This window comes from Hemicordylus capensis, chromosome 5, assembly GCF_027244095.1.
Source record: "Hemicordylus capensis ecotype Gifberg chromosome 5, rHemCap1.1.pri, whole genome shotgun sequence".
Classification (NCBI taxonomy): domain Eukaryota; kingdom Metazoa; phylum Chordata; class Lepidosauria; order Squamata; family Cordylidae; genus Hemicordylus; species Hemicordylus capensis.
The window spans coordinates 169485059-169512800 of record NC_069661.1 but is presented as its reverse complement, the minus strand read 5'-3'; the positions used below and the strand labels follow the sequence as shown (position 1 = coordinate 169512800).

The 27742-nt window shown below is 42.9% G+C and overlaps 1 long non-coding RNA gene across 1 annotated transcript in view; it reads left to right on the top strand.

Moving 5' to 3' along the window:
• LOC128325831 (uncharacterized) overlaps positions 1-27742 on the top strand; it is a 68594-nt gene that overhangs the window by 564 nt on the left and 40288 nt on the right. The gene's annotated exons all lie outside the window — the stretch shown is intronic.

Here is a 27742-nt window from a genome sequence, read left to right as displayed (position 1 = left end):
CAATACTTGCAAGCAAAGGCATTCTTACCCCTGGACTTCGGGGCCAAAGTCCAGGGCCTCCACAACCCCTGAGGGGCCCCAAATCCTCTTTAGTGTGGCCCCCGGGTGGTGTGGTCACCCAGCGGAGCATGATGAAGCTTAATTTGCAGGGGAGTGGGGCCTCCAAAGGCCTCTAGTCCAGGCTCCAAAATTACCTAGGTGCACCTCTGCATGCAAGCATATGCTCTACCTTTGAGCTATGGCCCCTCCACATATGTGTAGACCCCACCCTGCTGATTCAAAAGGTGAAAGCACCATTAGAAAGTCTATCAAAAAGAGCCATTCGTTCACAGTCTTTATGATGGCATAATGCCTGGCAATAGCATTTTATTAATGCTCTAGTCATGCCACATGTGGTTCTGGAGGCCCTATTAGCATCCCTTTATGCTGCAGGCTTTGAGAGAGGCCAGGGGAAAAGGGGAAAGATAAAGGAGATGAAATGTTGATATTCTCAGTGCTGGGCAGGAAAAAAAATTGCCTCTGGAACTTTAGATGAAGTTTGCTAGGCCAGGGCTCTTTAACCATAACAAAAATATTCAAAACAATTTTGGGCTTGGGAAGGCAGGTTACCGATTGCAACAGGATGTTGGTTTTTCTCTTTTTAAAACTGAAAAACACTGTCATCTCTATGGATAGCAACAGGTGCTTCTCTTTCTCAGTGGCTACTGACCAAAATTTTCTTTTCTGCAATGGACCAAGGGAGTGTCATTCCCTGGTGCTATCCAAGAAAGAAAATGTGGCCAGCCCCAATAGCAATAGCAATAGCACTTACATTTATATACCGCTCTATAGCTGGAAGCTCTCTAAGCGGATTACAATGATTTTAGCATATTGCCCCCCAACATTCTGGGTACTCATTTTACCGACCTCGGAAGGATGGAAGGCTGAGTCAACCTTGAGCCCCTGGTCAGGATCGAACTTGTAACCTTCTGGTTACAGGGTGGCAGTTTTACCACTGCGCCACCGGGGCACCAATAGAACTTGGTCACACTTGAAATGTTGTTACCACTGCCATCCTCCCAGAAAGCAACATGTTTCCATGGCACAAGACAGAAAAAATGCCAACCCATCACCACCAGTAGCCACTCCACCAACCCCAAACTGTTGCATCCCTTTTGTAATCCTCCCAACAAATGTGATTAGTGTTCTTCTCCACTTTTGCAGAAGAGAACGTTTAATAGAAGAGGTTCAACTCAGTACTAATTATTGTTCATAAATTTATTGCTGTTGTGGTACTTCTATCATCTTGTTTGTCCTCACATGGACTCTGCAGAGGATGGCACAATTGCTTCCATTTGACAGCTGCATTAAGCCTGCCCAGAAGCCTTGGTACACTCGTGAGATATAGGTCCATGACTGAAGAAAGGCCCTAATGCAGTGTTTCAACCTGGGTTCCTCCAGAGGTTGCTGAACTACAGCTTCCTGAGCTGAGCTCAGACAGTGTCAAGATAATCAGTTCTGGGTTCTCTAAGTTGATATTGCATCCCACCATTTGATACCTGTAGCTGTCATAGATGTTATACTCCTGGAAACCTTTGCTATCTTTCTACATATCTCATCTCTTTTAGAATCTTGCTGAATTCTTGGCTCCTGCTTCATCCTCTGGCACTGAATTCCAATCAGCTAATTTTCTCCTGTGTTGGTTTGGACCCATTCCAGCAGGTTCATTCATCATGTGCTTAACTTTAACCATGTCTTAAGTTAATTTACATGGATGCCCCCAGAGCTTTGTTAAATAGAAGCCTTTAATTGGTTTCCTTAATGGTAGAACACATCCTCATCAATAGGTGTGTGTGTGTGTGTGTGTGTGTGTGTGTGTGTGTTTTAAAGAGGGATGCTGTGTCTCAGTTCTTCACTGAAAGCAGCTCATGCTCACAGATTTATAGGCCCAATGTCAGGTTCTATCTGGGCTGAGGCTCTGCCTGTCACTGCCCTTGTGGCAGCCTGTTGTACTGCAGCAGCTTTTTAAGCCTCCAGGTCCTGGACAACCTCCAGGATCTTTTTGATGGAACAAACTATGACTCCCTTTACTACTGGAAAGTACATTCTGTTGGAAGCAAGACTTCTCTCAGGTTCAAAGTCTCTTAAGTTCTGGTGCATTGTGTCTGTTCCTTCTGGATTAGCTACTCAGCTTCTCTTACCTTTGACTCCATTCCTAACCTTCTGCTTTCACTCAACTGTTGGCTTCTGGTTTGTTTGCCTAGCTTGACCCTGAACTCCGTTTCCTGGTTGCTTACTCCCTGGCTATATATCTATTCAACTTGACCATTGGCTTCACTCCTGACCGACAACTGAATGCATGATTCTGGTTGGCCCGTCCATTTCCTGACCCTTGGTTTTAATTCTCTCTCTCTCATCTTTTCTCCTGACCCCCAATTCCTGATTGCTTGCTGGACTCTCCCAGTCCTGATCTCAGATCCTGGACTTTGAGGAACCTGTCCACAGCTTTGTCATTAAATCCCATCTCTTAATCTCAGATGGGCTGTGCTTATTTAATGGCAATAAAAATACTCTCAGCATAGACTCAGAACCACTGCATTATTAGAACTGTCCAAATACCATTGGTTCCAATTTGCTTTTAGATCAGACTTTTTGGATTCTTTTTAATGTACTTTGGCTGATGACCATCTGGTTGGTTAATCAAGAGTCCAATTTCATCTATTCCCAAGAGGCTTGCCAGAAATCTATTGGCTATGAAGGTGCACTGATTGGTACACACATCATTGGTACACACCCATGTATTTATTATTTGTTTAGTTTAAACGTACATGAGCCTGTCTTTCCAAGATAGGAGTAAAACAATATAATATATAAAGTCACAAGGAAAGGTAGAATCAGAATGGCAAGTTTTAAAAAGCATTTTTAAAATGCCTTCATGGCACATCTAAAAACAGAGACGCTAAGGATTCAGTGAATATTCCTGACAAAGCAATCTCACAATTGTGGTACTATTATGGAAACCGGTCCCAGGTACCACCAAATAAATTTGCTTTTAAGGTGGGCCAGACAGCAAGACTTGAGAGGCTGATCACAAGGGCCAGGTAAACTCATATGTACATGATACTTAAGGGAACCAATCCAGGCCATGTAAGACTAAGGATCAATATCAGCACTTAATATGGGCCCAGAAACAAACTGCCAGCCAATGCAGATGATACAAAATCGACACCTCATATTGTCTGTCCCCTACAAGTATCCCCACAGCTTCATTTTGCACCAGTAGAAGTTTTTCAACCATCTGGCTGTGATCACTGCGTGAGTAACTGAGGCCAGAGCCTCCAAGGTCTAGACACCTCTGTGTTTATTACAGCTGCATGAACTGAGCTCTTTCCTCTTTCTAAATATGTGCAGGACCATAATGGCATGGAACTGCTCTTCTGGCATGGAGCTAACCCTCCCTTGTTCTCCAAGACAGGAACATAGAAACATCGGAATCTGTCTTTTACTGAGTCAGACCATTTGTCCATCTAGCTCAGTATAGTCTATTATTATTTTATTATTATTTTTTACATTTATATCCCGCTCTTCCTCCAAGGAGCCCAAAGCAGTGTACTACATACTTGAGTTTCTCTTTCACAACAACCCTGTGAAGTAGGTTAGGCTGAAGAGAAGTGACTGGCCCAGAGTCACCCAGCTAGTTTTATGGCTGAACGGGGATTTGAACTCGGGTCTCCCCGGTCCTAGTCCAGCACTCTAACCACTACACCACGCTGGCTCTCTGTCTACACTGACTGGCAGCGGCTCTCAAAGATTTCAGGCCGAAGTCTTTCCCAGCCCTACTTGGAGATGCCAGGGATTGAACCCTGTAGCTTCTGTGTGGGACAGCTGGACCACAAGAGAGCTGGTCTTGCGGTAGCAAGCATGATTTGTCCCCTTAGCTAATCAGGCTCCGCCCGGATTGCATATGAAAGGGAGACTAGAAGTGTGAGCACTGTAAGATATCCCCCTCAGGGGATGGAGCCACTCTGGGAAGAGCAGAAGGTTTCAAGTTCCCTCCCTGGCTTCCCCAAGATAGGGCTGAGAGAGATTCCTGCCTGCAACATTGGAGATGCCGCTGCCAGTCTGTGAAGACAATACTGAGCTAGATAGACCAATGGTCTGACTCAGTATATGGCAGCTTCCTATGTTCCTGTGTTCCTATGTGTGCAAGCAGATGCTCTACCACTGAGCTACAGCCCCAGCCCAAGATGACTGAATGAAGGTGTTGGTAAGGGCATGTTAAGCCCTTGTTAATCAAGCTGTATCTAGCAGGAGGAGTCTAAAACCTGATATAAAACAACAATATCATTGGTATGCATCAAGGTCCCAAGGCATTGGGATAGCCTAGTGTAACCAGAGGGAATGGAGAAAGCAATCCTGAGAGCCATTTTTGGAAGGGTGGTATAGAAATTGAATGAATAAATAAATAATCTGGATCCAACCCACTGTGGAATTCAGGGATCCTGCCTCTTTCAAGCTCCACGGCAGGTTCCACCCAGCTAGAACTCCAAAACTGCTGTTGATATTCAAACTATTCTGGGTCTGACCCTATGCCCAGATAGTCTTATTCTTTTAGAATAAGTTCTAAATTTGTCAACTTATAACTGACAGAATCATCAATTATGAGAGTATTGGCAGAACAGTCCTTTGCTTTCCTGATAGATGCAGCACGTTATTCCCAAATCATTTAAGAAAAAATGAAATCACTTAGACTATCTTCCTACCAATGCTAGACTTCCTTGAAAATAACAAGGAACTGGGCTTTCAGTGAGCAATGTACAATTAGAGTTACTCTTGAAATATTTAAGTATAATATGGCCTTGTATCGTATCACTTATGAATTAGTCCTGAACTGTCACACATTGCACTTGAGCTTGCCAGAAACGTGATAGGAATTTCTGAGCAAACTCTGCCTGTTTGCATTACATTTCTGGTCTCCAGGGAATCATTCTGAATACAGAGTGTCGTTTCTTCATTCCAGTGTAGAAAATGATCCAGACTAGAAAATGTAGCTGTGAGTGAAAAGCCATGGTAATCTAACAGGCCTTAAGCGGGAAGCTAATCACTGCAATCATTTGGGAAGAGAGATGGTAGAAGGCAGGGTAGGTGCGTTGTGTTACATATCTGTAGCTACCCTTGCTTCCAGTCACAAAGAGAAACTGAGTCGAATACTATAGCTTGCTACTTGCACACATCACAAACTGGACTGTGAAGCCAACTGCAGGTCAGGCTGTTGTGAAGTGCAAAATAGTTTTAAGCGGAAGGAAATATAGTACGTGGTTGGTGAACTTATGCTAGAATTCTTACCATTTTCATAATTAAAGTAAGTTTAATTGTGCCTGTGTGGTCTGAAGAGCTACCACGACAAAGTAGAGCCAAACTTTGGTGGGATCTGCTACATTGGTGCATATTGAGATGCAGCTTATTTTACTCTTTAGTTACACAGTGAAGTGGTAAGGCCCTCCTGGATTGCAGAGGGCATACCTTAACTTCTTGAAACCAATCATGTTTTGGTTGCAAGAAAATGACCTATGCATGTAATATATAAAGAAGTGGGCCATTTTCCCCCTTCCCAAATAATCAGTTGTTGTCATGCCAAAGAGCAGCTGCCTCCAAATGCAGCTCCATATTTTTGTCAGAGTTGTAAACAAAAGCATGGGACATCTGCCAATCAGAGGCCAATGGGTTGTGATGTATGCTGCTGTTGTGGGGCATGGGAGAGGAAAAGTAATGTTGAATCATTGCTTTGGCGGCTGCTATGACACATGCATTCCCAAGGTGCACTTCCGGAACATGGATTCAAAAGGAGAAAGAATCCAAAGTCCAGCATTAACGGAGAGCTTTCGACTGAGTTTTCATTTATTTATAGTAATAAATCAAGCTCGTTTTCTATTCCCAAATTAAATTTTCAGTTCCCATATTGAACTATTCTTACTATTTTTTTATGTTGATGATTATTTTAAATGTTTTTTTATTGTTGTAATATTGTATATTAAAAACGAAAGCTTGAAAGCTATTTTTATTTCTTATACTCTGCCTCAGCCACATGCAGAGAAGGATAAAATGTTTTAAGTAAATACAAACAAACAAAGAGTGAATAGCTTTTCCTTAGGTTATTTCTTTAGTAGAAAGGAATGTAACTACTTAGTAATGTAAATGGCTTGTTTTCTTTTCAGAGCAAAGGTTAGCATTTTGAATGAAAGGTTATAAGACACAGTTCATATAGGCCATGTGAGAAGCATTTTCCTGTATTGGAGAAATTTTGGCTTAGATCCAGAGTTGCAAAAGCAGACTATTGCTCAAGCTGAAGAGCCTTTTCACCCCCTGCTCACCACTGTGCCCCCAAAAGTCACTCCTAAGAGTCATGGAACTGTCCTGAATGGCACAGGGATGTGGCATTGGAGGCTGTAATGGGGAGGAGGGGTGAAAAGGACCCATTGCATGGGCGATATTCCATTAGCATAAGTCTTAGCATTTCTTAAATTTCTGACTATAAAAATATGTTTTGAAAAGTGTTATGATAAGAATGTAAATAAAAAAGTGTTATGATAAGAAACATTAAAAGAAATATTACACATTCAGAAAAGTGGAATTGACTTGTCAGCACAAATGTTCTTCGGTGTGAGGCTATGTTTAACCTCTCCCCTTGATCAGATGGTGTTGAATTTAGACGATTAGACTGATTCACATGTGGAAACGACTTCCTCATGTGTGATCCCATTTCCACGCTTCTTCAGGAATGTGTTTGAAAGATGCACATGACATGGTTCCTTTCCACATATCTGGTCAGGATGTCACCACTGGCTCCATATCCTGCCTTTTACTGAGTCAGACCATTGGTCTATCTCGCTCAGTATTGTCTAGACCAGGGATTCTCAATGTTGGGTCCCCAGATGTTTTTAGACTTCCACAATCCCCAACCAAAGGCCACTGGGAATGGGGATTATGGGAGTTGAAGTCCAAAAACATCTGGGGACCCAGCGTTGAGAATCCCTGGTCTAGACAGTCTGGCAGCAGGTTCTCCAAGGTTGCAGGCAGGAGTTTCTCTCAGCCCTATCTTGGAGATGCCAGGGAGGGAACCTGGAACCTTCCTGTGCTCCATAAAGCTAAATTTTAATTCAGTGGTTCTTGAACTATGATCTTTGGACCACCAGTGGTTGCTGGACTGAATCCAGGTGGTCTATGAGACTGGTTGGCACTGAAGCAAAACATTGCTTGCTTCTCTCCTCCTCCTGCTGAGCAGCTGTGCAATAACACCACAGCCAGGTTTTAAAAAACAAACAAACCCTGAGGTGTAATGTTACCATCCAGGCCTGGTTTATATACTAAATATGCTCATTAGCTAGCATATAAAATTAGGCCTGTCTCATAGTGTCACCAAGTGAGCAAGTTCTTTTATATAGTGACCATGTAGGATCTGGGCGCAAGGAGGAAAGGAGATCAAACCAATCCTAAAAGGGTTCAATGGGCTTTACTGAGTATAAAAGAATAACAACATCAATTCTAGCTGAGCAGAAAGCAGAACACTCTATCAATATTACTAACAGTATTTAAACAGAACATCCTAGCCAGCACCAATGTTCAACCCGTGTTCCTGACTAACATACGTGTGTGTATTAAATCTTCCTAAAGCCTAATATAATTCAGATATAGACAGAAAAAGGGGGGGTAAGGAAGACTGAAGACTGGCATGGTTTGTGGGGGGGGGGATCAGGAATTAGTAGAGGGATGAGGGGAAGGGAGCAGAAGAAGGGGAAGGGAGGAAGGGATTCAGGGCTTGTAAGGGCAGCATATTACCAGGATCAGAGAGACTTGAGAGCGGTGGATCTCTTCAGCTGAAGGAGCAAGGCCTTTGGTTGGAGACAGGAGCTTTTGCAGTTGCTCAGATCACGGCTGAGAGTCAGAGCACCATGGCTGGGGAAGTCTTGACTTCTCACTGCGCAGTAGAGGTCACAGACAGCTCCTGTACATGGACAGAGTTCCTGCTTGTTGCCCCACGGCTTAGCAGAAAACTGTGGGATTGCTTGTGAGCAGCTCTTGCATGTAGGCAAAAGATTGCTAACTCTCTGTCCAGTAGCCTCATTCTTTATAGTTGTATTTTCCTTTGATCTCTCATAGAGTCTATTCAAATCTCATCTTTTCCTGGGTCCCCAAAAAGGGTGACAATGCTGTTACCTTCTGGATAATGTCTTTTAATTATTCAGGATATTGGCCAGTCCAGAGAGATCTGAATCTCATCTTCTGTAAACTGTGCGCTTAGGAAAGGAGGGGGAACATTGCCCAAAGCAAATCTGCATCTCTGAGCTACAAATGGCATCTTCCCCGATTTGCCAGTCTGACCCCAAAAAGGTGTTAAAGTGTTAGTGAGGTAAGAATTATAGTCTATAGGTGTTTTCTTTGTATGCATCTACCTATGTTGAATTTCTATAGAGAGCAATTGAGTTAGTCGTTGACAAGGATTAACACTGACTTCTTGCAACAGGAGAGGGGATATCAGCCTCTGGCCTCTTCCTCAGACATTATCTGGTAGTGAGTCACATATTAGCATTTGATTAACTCAGGCCTAGTCTTTGTGCTTCCTTGAGTATCCATTTCACAATACAATGCTGGATCGCCTCTTCCCTCACAGGTCAGTTGAGATCTAGTATGTCAATTCACCCTGAGTCCAGGCATTGATTGAACTCTTAATATAAAATGAAATCAGACATAGGCCTGAATTCCACATACTTCTGAGTTGGTACCTTTAAGTCTAAGGTTGGGGTACATACATGTGCCTGTAACAGTAAGGCCACTCTTCTATCTTCTGCTTACTCACTGACTCATCCATCAGGTCTGTTGTATTGACAAACACTGACTCCTCCACTCACCTCTCATCCCTCCTTGTCCAGCTCCCTACTTAGTGGATGAGGCCAATTTCTGCACACTCAAGAGTGTCTGGGAGGGATAGAATAGTTTCCAAGCTGAGAAGATGCTTTACTGTGTCACCACCAACTCTGGCACCTGCAGTAGGAGAGGAAGAAGGGAGGTGGGGAGAGATTTAATTTGAAGCACATATCCTTAGAGTTGAGGCAGCCAATGTTTTCTCTCTCCACCCAATACATTTGTCCCCAAGAGGTTGTGACTGAAGAGGGCTAAGGCCAAATGGTCTCCCCCATTATTCTAGTGTTTCCCGCCTAGAGAGAGTGTGTTAATCTCTTTCTCTCCCTCCCCCTTTACTTGGGAAGAGATTAGCATCCGACAGAGCTGCTTTGTGCAGGTTGGGTGGCTGACACACAGAATGAGGCATGAGAGTTGTGTTGCCTTAGCCATTGGGGCTTGATAAATAGTGTGGCTCTCCCACAGAGTTGGGACTCTGCCCTCCTCTTCCAAAGTGCCATGACGGAAGATGTGTGAGAGACTAGAAAAGGCAAAGTGTGCCATCAAGTTGATTTCGACTCCTGGCGCCCACAGAGCCCTGTGGTTTTCTTTTGGTAGAATACAGGAGGGGTTTACCATTGCCTTCTCCCATGCAGCATGAGACGATGCCTTTCAGCATCTTCCTATATCACTGCTGCCCAATATAGTACCAGCGGGGATTCAAACCGGCAGCCTTCTGCTTGTTAGTCAAGCATTTCCCCACTGCGCCACTTAAGGTGGTGAGAGACTAGAAAAGGCAGTTATTTCACAGAGGTGTTTTCATTCACTTCCATGTTGCCTTGTTTCTTCCCTTCCTGTCCATCTCAATTGAAGTTCTCTGTTTTTTTTTGCTGGAATCTTGCAGTTAACCAGGCAGAGTACTCTCTGCAACTTAAGCTTCACCAGTTTTTAAATCCCTCATACAGAAAGGAGGCAGAATGTACGAATGGGCTACCGAACTTTGAGTATTCAAGATACTTCACATACATTATTTTGTAATCCTTGCAATAACCTTGTAAGGTAGGTCAACATTTTTCTCCTATGAAGAGGTCCACAGAGAACATTTTTCAAATGGTCCACAAAAAAGAAAAGAAAAAAGTTTGAGAACCCCCATTCTAGTCTAATGTGAATGAAATACATCAAATGTGTTGCATATACTGTGCTCAGCTTTAAAAGCAGAATGTTTCTTTTAAAAAATAAGGTTGCTTCAACACTTACTGCAAAACAGCAAACATACAGCTATCCAAACTCCTTAAGGGGATTTACATTACATCTTTTAGGAGCAGCTTGCATATGTTTTTCATCAGATCTGTTTGCCTTGAGAACTCTAACAAATATATACTCCTGGAATATGGAAGGAAGAAATGCAGTTCACTCTCTACTGAATGATGCTTTCTTAGAATGATGAGTTGAGCTCAGTGTAAATGGATAAGATCAACCTTGAGGGTCATTCCACCAATTTTGTGCTGTGATGCCTGAGAAATATGTTAAAGACATTATTAACAGACAGTTTAGTGGGCAGGTTTGGCCATGCAGTGATGACAGACATGGTAAAAGAGAGCTGTATGGAGTGCCTGGTGGGATAATTTAACTTTCTATAGCAAGAAAGAGGGACAATAATAAGCTCATACACAAGGGTTTCTGAAAGCTTGGATTTAGTTGCCCTTATTTCTTTTCTTCTCTTGTTCCATCTTCAGAGCAGGCATTGTAAGTATCCAAAATGCATCTTTGCTTATAGCTCACAAAGAGAAAACACACAATAGATAATGGATCTATTTTGCACTGCCTAACAATATTAGTCCTGGTTGCAAACTTTAACTCAGAAAAGGTTAATGATAATATTTTGTCCCCAGTGGCATTCAAGATACAGCTCATGGACTGATGTTGTACAGAATTTCTGCGATAATCGCTTTTTGAGATGAAAAACCTTTTCTTGAGTTCAAATTTGTCAATGAATGTCAGTGCTCCCAAGCAATGGGGAGAACTCTCCCCAGTCTGGCTCAGAACTGGACTTGGAAAGAAATGAATGATGTCTACATAACTGGCTTAAATGATAGAAGCTCATTGAGGTCGTGCACACAACCAAAATCACGGCGGGGAGGGCAGGTGGTGGGGGAAGGCAAGGATGGATCTACCTTCCCACCCAGATGAGTGATGTATTCCTCCTGGGTACACCACCATGCACCCACACAATCTGTACTGCTCTGTGTAGCATGGATCTCTGGAGGCAGGGCTTGTTTTCCCAGCCTCCAGGAATCCCACAATGCACCACGTGATGAGTGCAGTGCATTAGGGGATTCCCCTGGGAGTCGGTTGCTCTAGGTGCCTGACTGTGTGAGCTCAGTCTGTGTGTAGCCCAAGCATATACACCACCCTTAACCCTGGCTAAATGCCAGGGCAAAATGTTGGGTTAGGTGGGGCAGCAGCCCCGGGATCAGCCTCAATCCTGGTGCTCCACACTAACCCAGGCTGCCCTAGCTGGGTTAGGATGCTCATGAGGATAGCCTCAATACTTATTACTAAATCAATCCATGTCTTCTGTCCAAATTTCTTTACAGGAAAATACAGTGATGTCCATTGTCTCCTTTTAATTTCTTTAAAGGAAAAAAGAAAACAAATGAAGTAGGAATTTTTAAATTACAGCTCACAGAATGCTGGGGGTTTTTGTTTTTGTTTTTAACAGTTCCTCACTTTACTAACTGGGCCTAACCCCTGCTAACTGGGCAAAGACGCACCTTTTTAACGTGGTGATTCTCTTTATTTAGCAGGGGGAGAGTAACTGGCCCCATCCACCCCCAGCACAGTACTTCCAGTGACTGTTGCTGGTGCCTCTCTTATGTTTCTTTTTAGATTGTGAGCCCTTTGGGGATGGGGTTCCATCTTATTTATTTATTATTTCTCTATTTCCTCACTCTGAGGGGCCGGTGGGGAGAGTGGTGAAAAGAGGCCCCATCTCCCCTCACACTACGCCCCTGCTCCGAACTGTAATGTTCAAGGGACACAATTGATTTGGGGGCACAAAGAGTTGTCTGCCCATTCTTATTCACCCATCTGCAGTAGTTATGTGAAGAGCTACTGGTATATTGAAGAGAACGATCTCAAAACAGTGGTGCATCAGCTGGTGACCTCCAGGCTCCACTATTGTGGAGCTCTATGTGGGGCTGCCTTTGTACGTAGTTCGGAAATTTCAATTAGTTCAAAATGCAGCAGCCAGACTGGTCTCTGGGGTACCCTGGAGAGAGCATATTATGCCTGTTTTAAAACAGTAGCACTGGCTGCCAATATGTGTCCGGGTGAAAATACAAAGTGCTAGTTATTACCTTCAAAGCCCTAAACGGCTTGGATCCAGGCTACCTTAGAGAGCGCCTTCAACTGTATGTTCCCCATCGCATGCTGAGGTCATCTGGAGAGGCCCATCTCCAGTTACCACCAGTACATTTGGTGGCGACTCAGAACCGGGCCTTTTCTGCAGCTGCTCCTGGCCTATGGAATGCACTCTGTCGGCCTTTAAGAGAGCCCTAAAAACTTACTTGTTTGGCCTGGCCTTCCAAGGTTTTTAAATTTTTTTAGAAGTATTTTAATTGGTTTTAAATGGTTTTGAATTGTTTTTAAATGTTTTTTATATTGTTTTGAGCACTGTGTTTTAAAAGGTGTGTGTTTTTGTGTCTTTTTAAACTTGATGTACACTGCCCAGAGACTTTGGATGGGGCAGTTTACAAGTGTAGTAAACAAACAACAACAAACATATGTATAACCCAGTACATATTATATATTAGCATGCCGGTGGGAGAGGATCTCAGTGCCATGCTAAAGGTATATCTATGCTCGTGCCAACAACATATGACTCCATACATGCTGCTTGCAGTTTGTAGCAAGCATGAGCAGCAGCTGGCATGCTGTTGGGGGTCGTGAGTCCATACGTATAGCATTGTAATTTGTGTTTTTCCGACTTACTTGAATTGCAGGAATCATCATATCCGTGTTAGAAAATGCAACAGTAGAGTTTGCTGCAGTGACAGATGGGCCACACCCAGCTGTGCTTTAAATGTTAAACAAAGACCTTAGGAGGGCCAACTGAGATCTCACCTGCTGAGATAATGCAAATGCTTGCTTAGACATTGCTGCTGGAATCCTAAAAAGTGAAATTACATGATTAGCCTACAAAATAGGAAAAGGGAGAAAAAAGAGTCCTCCCTCGATTCACTGAAATGCTTTCAAATGGACGTTACTGCTATGATGGCATCTGTTATTTGTTACTTTTTTGTCCTGCCCTTCCTCTAGAAAGGAAGGATAAGCCTAGAGCAAAATTGCTTTAACATGCCAGGAACTAAGCTCCGGACTTTATATATGCAAATTATGTGCTATGCCACTGAGTGATGGCCCCTTCCCATACACTTGCAGGCTGTGTCCAAATTTTGGCTGACATTTTGCACCATGGTACATCAGCCTAGTAAATTGTATGCATATAATCTGTAAAAGCTACAAAAGTTTTGCAAATGACATTACATGAGATGTCCATTATTTACAGCATATTTAATGTAGCACTGTGCAGATTTGCATTTGTGTGACTTGCACAACTTGCAGGCATGCAGTGTTACTAGGCTGACATGCCTTTATGCAGCATGTCAGCTGATTATTTTACTACTTACTAGAAATGCCAATAAAAGATTCAATCCAGGACCTTTTGAATATCATAAGGCCCTCCCCAGCTGTAACATGTGAAACTGGCCTAAGATACTGTTATGTATATGTGTCCCCCATCAGTACCAGCAATGGATTTTGCTGTCAGTCTCAAAACTACTGCTGCTACAGCTCTTCAACCAAAGTTCTCAAAGTGGTTTACATAGAAAAATAATAATACATATTTATTTATTTGATTTATTTATTTATTTATATACTGCCTGACTCCAGAGGCTCCAGGTGGTTCACAAAAACAAAGACAAACAAGACCAGCTAATAAAAGAATTAAAAAATCAAACACATTCAGAAATTACAGTTAAAAAATCAAAACAGTAATTAAAAATTTAAAACTCATAAATTACTAAAAGGCTGGGTTTAAAAAAAAAAAGTGTCGTAAGGGCTCTTTTGAAGGCTGGTAAAGATGTTAAACCACAAATGTCTATAGGGAGTACATTCCACAGCCTAGGAGCGACCACAGAGAAGGCCTACAGAGATGGTCCCCTGTCCCCACAGGGCTCACAGTCTTAAAAGAAACATAAGGCAGATACCAGAAACAGCCACTGGAGGGATGCTGTGCTGGGGTTGGATAAGGCCAGTTTCTCTCCCCCTGCTAAATAAATAAGTAAGTAAGTAAGTAAGTAAATAAGTAAATAATTTATAATTATAATAAAAAATAAAAAATAATATAAGGGAATCACCACTTTTAAAAGGTGTCTCTTTGCTCACTAAGCAGGGTTAAAAACTATTCTCGAAAAAAAAGCTTCAACATATCAAATTTCATTTTAAACTAGTATCGTTTCAAGATAGAATTGAACAATTGGTTTTTGATGGATTGAACTGGAACAGAGCCTGATTTGACTTTATTATTTTGGAATTTATTTTAAAAAAATTATACTCTGTCATTCACTAAAAGTTCCAAGGCAGTTTACAAAAATAAGAAAAGAATTAAAAACTTGGACTTATTCCAAGGGATTGGAAATTAGCTAGTTGTAAAGAACTAATGGTGCAGCAGGGAAATGACTTGATTATCAAGCCAGAGGCTGCCAGTTCGAATCCCCGCTGGTATGTTTCCCAGACTATGAGAAACACCTATATCGGGCAGTAGCGATATAGGAAGATGCTGAAAGGCATAATCTCACACTGCGCGGGAGGAGGCAATGGTAACCCCCTCCTGTATTCTACTAAAGACAACCACAAGGCTCTGTGGTCTCTAGGAGTCGAAGCCGACTTGACGGCACGCTTTACATTTTAAAGAGCTATGGTTATTGCATGCTCTAATTGTAGCTAAGTACCTTATACTGTAGAAATGGAAAGCAAAGGGCACTCCTGAGATTGAACAGTAGATTTATGATTTACTGTGAAGGGCTCTTGACAAATTCCAGGAAATTTGGAATCCGTTCTTGGAACTGCATGCATTGTGAAAGATCCTTCTGTAGAGATTAGAGGTTGAGGTTAGGGATGTGCATGGAACAGGATGCACATCTATGTTCCATTCCAAGCTCGGAAAGGAATGCAGATGCCTGGAATGTTCCGCTGGAACAATTGATCAAACTGGTTGTTCCAATGGAATGAGTTCGAGATGTTTCGAGTGTCCTGAGCACCATTTTGGAGGCCTGTTTTTTCCTTGCTGACTGGTTTGGCACTGGCTTGTTATATATTGTTTGTTTACCTAAAAGGGGTTTTGAGAAATGGGATGGGTATTTATATGTTACATAAAGCTGAGAGAGAGAAATGTACTATGCTGAAAGATGTAATTTTTTAATCAGTTATGTTTTCATATCTTAATGTACGTTTGTTAAAATTATTCATCCTGTCTGAAAAAAAATTAAAACACACAGTATCTAAGAGAACAAACAACATATGACAGTACAGTGCATTAAACAATCAAGATAATAGGGACCTCACCAGGGCAGTAGACACAATCGCTCCTAAGCATCCCTTCCAATCTGCTTTAAGAGTGGCCCCTTGGAATACAGAGGAGTTGCGGGGTCTGAAACAGCAAGGAAGGCAACTGGAGCACATGTGGAGCACATTTTGTTGCTTTGAGCACTGTGTTTTAAATGTTGTGTGTTTTTATGTCTTTAAACTTTTTGTACACCACCCAGAGCCTTTGGATGGGGCAGCTTATAAATGAAATAAATAAGAGAATAAAACAATCCAAAGCACAGGCGTACCATCCATTCGGCAAGGGGAGACAGTTGTCTCCTGTCCCGCTGCCTCAGCCCCCCCCCCCCCGGAGGCAAGTCACATGACTCCCCAGCGCCTGGGGACTCCAGCCCCCCCTCCCCAGAGCAAAACAGTTTCACTTTGCAAACTCCTGCCATTTGAGCCAAGTTCCCCCAAGGCCCCTTGGAGTTCCCCCAAGTTCCCCCAAGGCCCCAAGGCTTCCTGCTTGTTTGTTTTGGAGAGCGAGGCACTACACAAGGCACACCACACGAACTCCTTCTCCCCCCTCCCTGAGATTATCTACTGATTCATGAGTGGTACACCCATGTTCTTTCCTTCCGCATCAGCAGCAAAGTATGTTAAATATATTCCGGTGCTTGGTGGGGGAGGGGAGGAGGACAGTAGGGAGGAGATGAAAACAGGGAGGTGGGGGTTTTAATTCTCAAGTTGCATGTTCACATCACTAGATCACTTAAGCCAGAATACTTGCCCTTGAAACCAGCTTGATTTCTATTGCCTTGAGGTGATTTAAGAGGATTGAGGATCGCACAATCTTAAGCCAGTAAACTGTCTCCATTTTGGTGCTTAAACTTATTTGCTTTAACGGGGGGGGGGGGGAATCAGGGGGTGTGTTGGTATTTTCAGTGCCTCTTTAATTCTGGATTCCATCCCTTCCACCTAGTAAATGGCCAGAGAGTATTTCTCCCCAAATGCCACTGGCATTTTGGTAAACCAAGGAGGGATTCCCACCGATTTCCAAAAAGAGACAATTTCCATGTTAGACTTGGTAATCAAGGCGATGAACTGAGAGCCTTTGGAAATGGCCCAAGGAAGGGAGGAGGCGGGGATTCGAACTGCAGTTGAAGCTGCACAGAAGGTGGGTTAATGAGACTGACAAAGCGTGCAGGAATCAGAGCTGGCTGGACTTAGGTCATTCGAGTTACACAGAGAGGGGGCTTCTCCAAACCATGAAACAATCCCTTTCCCAGCATAGCATCAGGTATGCAAACTTGTTGTGCGTTCTCAGTCGGTGAAGACTCTTGGCACACTGTGCTAATGGGATTAGAGACATGTGAAATAATGCAAGGGTCAACTTGTCTCCTTTGTGCAGGTACCAGCAGAGCTGTCTGCAAAGCCCACCCCAGAGGTGAAAAAGTGAAGGCAGGCCAGGTTAGGAGTGCCGAGGCTGGGGAGAGGGAGAGGCCGGTGCCACTCGCAGAGCCAGTGCTGAAGAGCAGAGACCCAAATAGTCTCACGCCGGCCCAGCTGGCTGTTAATTCAGCGTCCACCTGGGAAGCATAGTCGGGGCAGGGTAGGGGAGAGAAAAGGGACGTGTCGTCTCAGGGCAAAAGAAGGCCAGACCTCCGAAGGAGAAGAAGGCAGAACTGTGGGGCAGTGGGATGTTGGGTGACCACTGATGAGCCTTTGGCAGAAGACTCAGAGTATTGTATTGTCGGGTTTTTCCACTGGGACATTTGGATAGCAGCTGTTGCTCCATCTGTGTGCATACAATTACACAGAAGTTGCCTTCAATTGTAAAGAGTAATTGTAAGAGTGATCAAACAGTGGGGAGGGGGCAGTTGAGAGTAGGTGGCTGACACTGAGCAATAAAGGCCAAGATTACATTAAATTAATCTTGGCCTGTCAGAACTTCAAAAGTTAAATTTTAATTAAATTCATTTTAATTAATTTCACTCTGATTTTAATTAATTAATTTAATTAATTAATTGATATTAAGTGTTACTTTAATAGTCAGCTCCCTAAAAACTGACCTCAGCCCCCACAAGCCAAGTCGCAGTTGATTTCAGCCCACCAGGGCATTTGAGTTGTGCACCCCTGGTGTGTGTGTGTATCTATATCTATATCTATATCTATATCTATATCTATATCTATATCTATATCTATATCTATATCTATATCTATATCTATATCTATATCTATATCTATCAGTGAAGGGCCCATTTTAGAATCTCGTCTCTGGTCCCACTCCAACCTTGGTATGCCCCTGGCAAAGTCACACTGACTAAGAATAATCAGGGAAAGGCTTGCCAAAACAGGTAAGTTTTTTAATATGTTGGAGGGTTAGGAAGGAAGAGGCTAGTCAAACCTCCTGTGGGAAGGAATTCCACAACATGGCGAGCATCACAGAGAAAGCCCTTTCCCTCATGATGAGCACTGAGATGGCACTGAGATGGTGTGGCACATGCAGGAGGCCGCCCTGTGAGTTCTTTTCGGCTCGGCAGATTAATGTGGGAGAAGACAGTCCTTCAGGTACTTTGGACCAAGCTGTTTACAGCTTTAAAAGGTCATCACCACCACCTTGAATCATGCCTAGAAACAAAATAGTAACAATGTGAACCCAAACGGGAACCAAATAAGCATAAATAAAGGAAACACGCTGTATAATTGAGCTTGCAACTGTATGATACAGCTCATTCTGGAAACAGCCGTCAGAGTTGAAGTGCTCTATACTAGGAGCATTTTCAGACAGCAGGCTTTGCCATGGATTTACTGCAAGTTCAAATCCCCCTCCCCAAAAGGGTGCAAAGAGTGGATTTCCCCCCCCCACCCTAGACATAAATTGGGCTACACACTAACGGGCAATGAAAAACCCAAATCATGAGTGAAGTGCTCTCCGATGGTCCACAAGGACTTCAGGGTAAATCTGGCCGACATGTGAGCACACACCCGCCATTCTGGAGAATAATTTAATTTATCACTTCTCCTTTAATTAGGTAGAATCAATACAGTAAAGCTGTTTGAAGCTTCAGAGGCCTATTCAGACCCAAAGCAAATAGGCCCAATTTGGCTCAACTGGACCTAGTTGGCCTGAAGCAAAGCACTGTTCAGTTTGGGTCTACTTGGAACTGAAGTGAGGCTGAGTCAAATCATTTCAGGGCTGAAGAGGCCTCCAACGCTTTGCACAGTCCAGTCCACCCCCACCCCTGGGAAGGTCTTTGCAATCTTCTTTGCTCCAGTGGTGAGAGAGCAGTGGCTGCTGAAGGCAGCTTCTGTTTCAAAAGGACTTTTCCCCTCTGCAGTGCTAGGAACAGTGAGAGTGTTCCTGGGAATCATAGCATTATCAAGGACTGCACTTGGCTGCCACTGCTCCTTTGCTCCTGGGAGTGAATAATAAGATTAAAGAAAGGCTCCACCCAGCAATTACATGGGTCAGGGGAGCCTCCGGGTGGCTGATCCTTCAGCCCCAAATTGAAGTCATCTTGAGATCTGAGCCCCAATTAAATAGAAATGGTCCCCTGAAAAAGTAACAAAGTACCCTTGTTGCGGGAAAAAGTCCTCTGGAACCTTGCCATCCTGTTTGGTTCAGCCACTTGCATTAATCCTTCTATCACATGGATAGAGAATGGGGCATCTTGCCAGAACCAAAGAGGATTATACAGAGTTCCCACAATTATACTCGTTGCCTGACTGAATGAAGTCAAATGCAGCAAGGATGTGTGCTCAAAATAAGCTTTTTATTTCTTGATCGAGAAAGGCATGAGTACACTCAGAGAGAATCTGGCTGGTACTACACATTGAAGCTGTGCAGTTTGCCAGTTTATATAGGTTTCAGCAAACAAGCATATCAGTAAAGCAATTAATACATGTCATTGGTAATTAAGCATACACATTCCAGAGGTGCTATTTAGAGCCTGGGAAGATGGGTTACTACTTGGCCTTTCTGATAACCTTACTCCCTATCAGTATCCGGTGCCAGGGAGGTCTATTTTTGCTTGAGTGAGGGATTTGGCTAATGGACTAGTTGCATACCTATGTTATCTATCTCCTGACAGGTTCTGGCATTTATTATTTCTGGCCTCCTATCTCACATTCTTGAGAAGGGCCCTACATTTCTGGTTTGAACACTCTTCCTGACTCAAACAATTTTCTTGTTTCATGCCTAGTGGCTCTATATTCTGTTAGGGACATGAACCAAACTAGCTTTTACACACTTATTTGATACACTTTTATAAGCTTGGATTAAACAATTCCATATCACCCTCAAAGTAACAAAGTGACTTCCAAATGAAATATGAAATAGATTCTTACAGAACTGTGAAGTAAAATTTGATCTATAAACTGCTCTGTCACACAAAAAAGCCCCCCAACCAAAATTCTTTGTTACTTAATGTATATAGTCCACAGTGTGGACTATATGATAGAAGTAATAGAAAGTAGGGCTGTTCACGGACCAGTTTTGGCAGTTTGGTCTGAATTCAGTTCAAATTTGGACCGAACTGCAGGTCCCCAAACCAGTTAGATTGAACCCATTGGCTAGGCCAGGGTTTCTTAACCTTGGGCCCCCAGATGTTGATGGACTACAACTCCCATCATCCCCAGCCATAATGGACATGGCTAGGGATGATGGGAATTGTAGTCCATCAACATCTGGGGGCCCAAGGTTAAGAAAACCTGGGCTAGGCCAGTCGGGTTGACACACTGGCTCAAAGCAGTTTGAAATGGTACACATTTGATCTGCTCAAACCAGCTCAGTTTCTGGTTGGACCAGTATGTGCATACCCCTAATAGAAAGTGTCACGCACAAAAATATAGCATCTGCTATAGGGAAAAATCCAGTTAAAGCAATCTATCTAGGGAAGTCATGAGGAACATCCATATACAACACTAGGTTTCTTTGCACTTCAATTTTAAATATTGATGACTATCAGCTGAATGTGTGAATGGACTCTACTGAAAACCATGATGCTGTAGGGGAAGAATGGCAGTTCAGTCCCCAAATAGCAGAGCAAAACCCGTTTGGTGAGAAAGCAGCAAAGCAAGAGGTCCTGAGACAGTTCTTTAGTACTAAAGAAGTATAAGGTTTATTTGAAGGAGGTTCCAAACAAATGTGAAAAAGCCTGCAGCTTATTTCAGCTGTAGCTCATGGCTGATGAGAGAGACCAAAACAAACAGCCATCTCTGGAGAGACAAAATGGAGACTCACACTGAAAGAACAAAGAGGGGAGGAATCAAGCACTTTTATCCTTGACCCTAACCCTCCCAGTGGTCACTATGAGACTTTGCAGCTGAGAGCTGATGCTGCCAGGGGGCTAGCTCCAACAGATGCTTTAGGGCACTGTGCTTAATTGTACAGCCCGTGGGCCAAAGGTGGCCTGCACAGACCCCAGTGGCAGCCCCTGGCTTGCCTCTCCCCTTCTGCCTGCTCCTACCACCTTTAATCCCCTCAACCACTACAAGTACTCATTCTCACTGCTTTCATCCTCCTCCTCCTCCTCCTGTCCACCCCATGCTTGGAGAAGCCAGTGAGGCCTCTGGCAGGGGTGGCAAGGGAAGCACACCATTCATTTAAAAACTGCCACTCTTCACCGCCTTGGGGACCCAAGAGCCTCTGGGAACCGGTGGCAGCTCACCAGGCATTCTGTGGGGAGGCTGCCCCACCCACAGTGCTTAGCTAGCCTCCATACATGTGCGGGGACCATCTGAGTGGTCATTACAACTGTGCTGACTATTCAGATGGCCTCTACACATGTGCAGAAGCTAGCTGAGTGCTAAAGGTGGGGCAGCCTCCCTTTGGAATGCTGGGGGAGCTACCACTGTCAGTTCCCAGAGGTTTTCAGGTGCCCAAGGTGGCAAAGAGGCACCCAAGGCACCTTTCCCAAGGTGGATTCCTTTAAAAAGGAATCATGCACTGCCTTCAGCACCCCACCTGGAGCCGGCCTCACCAGAATGAGTCCTCTCAGAGGCCACAGCCTTCGCTCCAAAAATAGTGAAGATCACTGCTTTAGGTGATATTAGGCAACACGTACGTTCTGTGAGCTCTAAACTGGATGGCCTATGCCCTTATGAAAGTCCTCACTGGATGTTACAGTCTACTTGAATGCAGACTCAGGAGAACTTGTTGCACCCTCTTAGGTACATACATATACATGTTGTTTCTAATTTATTTCAGCACTGAAGTGGGTCCTCTGAAACAAATATAAGGTATAAGATCATAACTTCCTGTTAGGAGATGGCATGCCAGAAAGGTTGTTTTTCTAAATCAGATGTAAAATATGTCTGCCCAGCAGAGAGTATCCTTCTGCCTTCAGGTTGAAAATATTTCATATTGTTCCTTACAAATGCAATAAGACTAACAAGCTGTTCGGAAAAATAAAATCTTTACCTCGTTTTCTGCATCTTTGCTTCCTTTGCACTAGGAGAAAAATGAGTCCAAGTTATCGCTTGATGTTAAATTAAGAACAATCTTTTAAATCCTCATTTTTCTTAAGCCTACAAAGATTACAGGTTTATACAGCATTTCCTGCAAGCAGATGCAAGGAAATGACAAAGATGTACACAAATGAGAAGTCAAGCATTCTTTCCCCTCCAACCTTAACAGGAGAAAATTCATACTGGCAGTCCTCTTGCTGTCCTGTCCTCAAAGCACTACGGTAATGAAGAAAAGTGTATCTTAAACAAATTGCTTAAAAATATATTCACGGAAGATCTCAACACTGAAAATGCCAATCGTTTTTGCAATCCATTTAGTAAACCAGTTGTGCCAGGTAAAAACAGACTTTCTGCCAAACATTGTGCAGAAGGCACTGCTTCTGCTATACTGAATGCAGCATGAAGCAAAGAGGGCATATCCAGGCTTGAGTAGGGCTGGGTTTCCTATTACTGGACTATGAGGATAGTTTTGAAGGACTGCACCACAAGCCTTTCTTTCATCTGACCACTGGAGACCCTCTGATCTTTGACCCCTGCGAGCAGTTGTCTTTTCTCCCCCTCCTCCTGTTTTCAGGAGTATGCCCCTTTAAAACAAGTCTCTTACCTAAGCAAGAAATATTTGCTCCCTTGCTTTGCTACATGCCTGCTTTTTTGAGTCTCAGATTAGCTCAGACGAGGAACTGAGTTATTTCAGATTTGTGGGGAAGTAACTTGATTCATTTCTGAGTCTGAGCTGATCCTGTAGAAGCTCATTCATCTCCGGGCACAGCATAGGTAAGTATGGTGGTGTCACCTTCCACAGAAGCTCGTATCCTGCCTGCATTGCTATCCTTTCAGTGCCGGGAAGTTTTTCACACAGGGCTTTTAAAGTCCTTTAGCTCGCATCTCCTCCAGAATGGAGGGTGTGCGTTCACATACTGGGCAGATTTACCCCAAAGTCCCTGTGAATTATCGGGGAGCACTTCACACAAATGTGGGTTTTTCACTGTGTGTTCGAGTGCAGCCCAATTTCTATCCGGGGTTAAAAAAAATCCACTTTTTGCATAAGGTTTTTGAGATAACTTTGAGTTTGCAGTAAATTCTCGTAGAAAACTTGTAAAGCCTGCTGTGTGGTGAACTCCCAGGTGAAGAGTTTTTTTAATAGGGATTTAAAGTTTAGTTTTAAACTACCTATTTTTTTCCTTGCTGTTTAACTATTTGTATATTTGTATTTTTAAATTGTAATTTTATTCTTTTGTTGTATTTTCCTCACTTAATAATCAGCTGTGGAAATGTGTTTGAAGGATGGTACAAAAACCTTTTAAATAAAATTAAATACATACATAAATAATGGAACTGCCTGTTGATGTTCTCTGCTCCTAAATGTAGTTGGGTTTTCAGGGTGGGCGGGACCTCTTCCCTGAATGCATAGAAATGGACAAGAACATATGATTCAACCCCTTTCCCACAACATTTGATTTTTAAAAACTCTTTATTCTAACCTTTCCTTTTTCTATAAACACAGCATTTTAACATTTCATTCAGAAACTATAATTATCTAAGCCTAATATCTAGAGCACCTTCCTTATTATTATTTTATTTTATTATTTTATTATATATTTATTTATTTAACATATTTTTATACCACCCAAAACGTACGTCTCTGGGCAGTTTACAACAAGATAAAAACAAAAGTAAAACACATTAATTAAAAACAAGAAATTTAAAAACAAGAAATGTAAAACACAACAATTTAGAATTTTAAAACAATATTCTAAAAACAACATTAAAACAATCAAAACAATATCAGTTAAAAGCCTGGGTGAACAGAAGCATCTTTAAAGATTTTTTAAAAGTTGTCAGAGATGGGGAGGCTCTTATTTTGGCAGGGAGCGCCTTCCAAAGCCTCGGGGCAGCAACAGAGAAGGCCTGTCCCTGAGCAGCCACCAGACAAGCCGGTGGCAAATGCAGACGGACCTCTCCTGATTATCTCAGTGGGAGGTGGGGTTCATGACAAAGACATTCTCTTAAATACCCAAGGCCCAAGCTGTTTAGGGCTTTATAGGTTATGACCAATACCTTGTATTTTGCCCAGAAACATATCGGCAGCCAGTGTAACTCCTTCAGTATGGGAGTAATATGGTTTCTCCTAGATGACTCAGAGACCAGCCTGGCTGCCGCATTCTGGACCAACTGTAGTTTCCGGACTACATACAAGGGCAGTCCCATATAGAGCACATTGCAGTAATCCAGTCTGGAGGTTACCAGCAAATGTACCACTGTTTTGAGGTCGTCTGTCTCAAGAAACGGACACAGCTGGCATATCAGCTGACGCACATCCTTATGAAGTAAGGATACAACGTTTTCAGCATTTTAAAAAGGCGACTAAGGGGAGATATAACAGAGGGGTGTAAAATTAGGATGCTGTGGAGGGAGGATAGAGAGAATTTTTTTCTGCCTTTCTCACAGCATTAGCACTAGGCGTCATCCCATGAATCTGACTGCTGGGAAATTTAGGATTGATAAAAGGAAGTACTTTTTCACACTGTGCATAATTAATCTAAGAAATTCACGGCCATGTGATATGGTGATGACCACCAGCTTGGACGGCTTTAAGAAGCTAGACAAATTCACAGAGGACAGTGAACCAGTGGCTACTAGTCTTGATGGCTATAGGCTTCCTCCAAATTCAGAGGAAGGATGCCCCAGAATACCAGTTGTAGGGGAGCAACTGCAGGAGTGGGGACATGCCTTCATCTCCTGCTTATGGGATTCCCAGAGGCATTTGTGGGCCACTGTGACAAACAGGATGCTGGACTAGATAGGCCTTGGACCTGATCCAGGAAAGCTCTTATTCTTATATTAAACATCTTTTTACATTTTTTTAGAAAGGTCTTGATTTCCCCACAAAATGCAGCATTGCATCATTTATAGGCTGTTCTCAGGAATAATGTACTAAAAGTCTTTCCCTTTCTCCCCACAGAAATCTTTTCAAGATTTCTTAACAATACCTCACTTTTGTTCATTAGGGGAAACAGCTGTAAAAGGCTGATTTACAGTTAATTTCTTTTGAGTTTAGTTGTATTGCCCAGAGGAGAGCATAGTTTCACTTTCCTGCAGAAAGTTGGTGTGTCTGAATCACATTTTTCATCTAATATGGGTTATGTCTCGTGACTAAACTTGATACACACAAATTATTAAAAGATCAAGGTTTGTAAATTGATCACACATATCCCAGAGGTTTTTGCCAAAATAACAAAATCCTGATCACATTATTAATTAGCCAAGTATATTTGATTAAATTACTTCCTCTCTTTTTTCCTCATGAGCAATACATTCTCTGAAGCATTTTCAACTTGGAAAAATAAGATCAATTTCCATCAGTGGAGGGGTATACACACACTGAGTGCTGTATATAAAATAATATTATAAATTCACTGTAGACCAACTACTTTATTCACAAGTGCCACTCTTTAGATCAGCTTCCAAAGATATTTGCAGGGCAGGAGTTGTAGCTCAGTAGGAGAGCATATGCTTTATGTTTAGAAGGTGACAGTTCCAATTCCTGGTATCTCTAGGTAATACATCCCATATAGCAGGTCAGGAAATGACCCATACCTGAGATCTTGGAGAGAACTTTTAAAGCAAGGTGATAGTGTGTGTTGTTGTGACTGTTTTGCTGCAAAGGACCTTGGATGATACAGATTATCTAGATTCTTTTCAATCTGGATTCCATCCTGTGTTTGGGACTGAAAATGCCATGGTCGCCCTGACAGATTACCTACACCAGGAACTAGACAAGGGGAGTGCTTCCCGGTGGTTCCCCATAATTCTATGTGATATTCATTACCTTTGACTATGATATCCTTCTGGATAGCTGTTCCAGTATGGAGTTTGGTTCTGGTCCTTCCTTGAGAGGATAGCCTACAAGGTAGTGCTAGGGGACTTCTGACTGACCACTGGAACCACTGGGAGAGGTCTTCAAGAGGTTTGGGTAATCAATATGCAGATAACACTCAGCTCTCTCTCATGTTGTCATCTGAATCTAGGAGGTAGTGATGGACTGGATGAGGGCCAGTAAACTGAGATTGAATCTAGACTAGATGGAAATAGCAGGAGTCATGTCACAGCTTAATTAGTCATGTCGCAGCTTAATTACTGCAATGCACACTATGTGGGGGTGCCCTTGAAAGATATTTAGACACTTCCGCTGGTACAAAATGGAATGACTATGGTTCTGTCCAGAGCCACTCAGTGGGAGCATGTCGCACCCATTTTGAAAAAGCTTCTCTAGCTGCTGGTTTGTTTCCACATTCAATTCAAAGGGCAAGTTATCACCTTTAAGACACTTAATGCTTTGTGGCATGAACACATACGAATACGATGAGTATTTATATACCGCTTTTCAACCAAAGTTCTCAAAGCAGTTTGCATACAGAAATTAATTAATTGATTAATTAATTAAATGGCTGCCTGACCCCAAAGGGCTCACAGTCTAAGAAACATAAGAAAGACACCAACAGCCCCTGGAGGAATGCTGTGCTGAGGTTGGATAGGACCAGTTGCAGTAACCTACATGAAGGACTGACTGCTTCCAAATGGTTTTCTCCACCTGACAAGTTTCCTGGAGGGAACTCCGCTCTGTGTGCTGAGAGAGGCTCAATTGGGTTGTGCTGTTGTGTTGAGGAGACAGGGCCTCCTCAGTTACTGCCCCCCCCCAGCTTAGGAATGTTCTCCTGGTGGGTGGCCATTCCCTGGCTTCCTATGCTGTCTTTAAGAAGCAAATAAAGACCTTACTGTTTGTCCAGGCCTTTGCTCCTTAGGCAGTGCTGGTTTTTCTGTAATCTTGCTGCTTTGCCTCTACATTTTATTGTTTGTATAGTTGGCTTTATGGATTATACTGTTATCTTTTAACCTTGTAAACCATCTTGGGATACATTTAGGAAAGATGATATAGAAATCTAACTATAAATAAAACAAACAAATAAACTTGCTGATATTGTCAAACTTTGTAATTGCCTGGTTTAGGTAACCAGATAAGAAACAAATTAGTCTAGCCTACAATACTCTTACATCATGAACTGAGCACCATTTCCTCCAGCAGATCTTCTCGAGCTTGGACCCAGTTTGAAGCCTACTCTGGGAAGAGGAGAAGCAGACCTGAGAGGGTAGAAAACCTTTCTAAAAAAACAATTTCTTTTCTTCTTTAAAAAACAACAACAACAAAAACAAAAAAACTGGAGGAGTGGGAGATTTTGAGGGGCTGGTATCTCTGTAGTGGAGAAGGCCCAGTGTGTGTTTCTGTGTCCGTGTTTGTTTTTTGCCAGAACTTGTTTGTTGTCAGGGCTTGTTTTGGTGGCTGTGTGGCTTTCAGTTTTAGTTTCCCTTTTGCCTGGAGAGGTGCAGTGGGAGGAGCCAGCTAGGTGAGGTAAGTCACATTTGGTGTGAGGGGCCACATTCCTGTTGAGCCTGGTTTCCTCAATTTGAAACCTATTCTTTACATAAGATCAGGCAGCCAGGGTAGTTAGCAAACAGGAAATATAAAAACGGCATCATAGGAGGTTTTTGTGGAGTTTAGCAGCAAAGTATGCAGGAGAGCTTGAAGGGATCCTCCTTGATCACATGGAGCCCAGTGGGAAGAAAAGGAAAATACTACTGCCTCTCATATTCTCAGGAAAGATAGTTTGAACTGTTGAGTATCTGACAACTTCAGCTAAGACCTGACTTTCAAATAAACAATCTCCAAATACTCTAAACAGCCAACAAAACCAATCATGAAGGCAGAAAGCCATCAGGGGAGGGGGCATTTCCTAGTGTATTGCACGAAGTGTTG